Source organism: Manacus vitellinus, unplaced genomic scaffold (genome assembly GCF_001715985.3).
Source record: "Manacus vitellinus isolate BGI_N305 unplaced genomic scaffold, ASM171598v3 scaffold_93_pilon, whole genome shotgun sequence".
Classification (NCBI taxonomy): Eukaryota; Metazoa; Chordata; class Aves; order Passeriformes; family Pipridae; genus Manacus; species Manacus vitellinus.
The window spans coordinates 246,743-247,835 of NW_021940884.1; positions in this window are offsets into that span (position 1 = coordinate 246,743).

The window sequence follows — 1,093 nt, forward strand, 5'->3', positions numbered from 1 at the left end:
CACTGGGAAAAGCTGCACCATGGCCACAGCATGGGGGCTGGTTAATACCTGCAGCCCCATACGTAGTTCCAGCATTGCACTTTGCTCTGAGGCCTCAGCCTCTATTGACTGCAGCTGTCCCAGAAAATCAGATTAAAGTGCAAAACCCTGACATCCAGTCTGCTCTGCCAGGCAGGTCTTCCATCTCCCAGCTAGATCGTCAGGATTAAGAGTACATGAAGGGAAGTGGGAAGATGAACCTCCACCATGACAGCTTTTCCTTCATCCTCAGCTGTGTTGGAGGAGTGCTGCAGACACAGAACTCCTCAGCATTCCCTGGAGCCTGTAATAGCCGTGGCCATGCCCGAAACTCAGGATGGGAGAAGGGGGATCCCACCCTGGAGCCATGCACACAAGCTCCTGGCCCACCCCCCTTGTCCACAGCCAAATCTATGAGAACCCTGCTGCCTGCCCCTGCTCGTTCCCTGGGGTGCTTCAGAGCCCTTGAAAAGGGATTAACTATAGATTTTAAATGCTCCCAAAGGGAAAAGTCTCATCCATGGCCACAGTGAGAACGACCCCTCACAGCTGTCACCTGAGCTCTGGCACTGCCCCCGGGCTTGCTGGGATGCTGATCCCACTGTCACCTCCCTGTGCCAGTGTTGTCACCTATTCCATCCTCGCCGTTTGCCTGCCTGGCTTCTCACGACAGTGATTTGTTTCCCAGTTCTGCTCTGCCGTGCTGTTGAAGTCCCCGTTCCCAGCCAGGCCGAGGCCGTGCCACTGGAATGTGTCACACAGCGAAGACGTTTATTCCAGCCCGCCAGCGCCTCAGGTGACATTTGTGAGCAGAGAGAGATGCCAAGTGTTGCTCGTTGAAACTAGTTGCTGAGACGGACCGGGGGTGAACCTGGGCTCCCGTCCCCATGCCCCACAGCCCGCGGTGGCCTCCTTGCTCCACGACCCCCTCACACCGCATTCCTCGAGGGATGCTGCGAGCAGCGGAGGGGCCGTGTCTGCCTCGCGTGGCCCCCCCCGCCCTGTGGCAAACCCGAGCGGGGGGGACCCGCTACGGGACGGACCCCAGACCTCGCTGGGGAGCCGCACCAGGGAT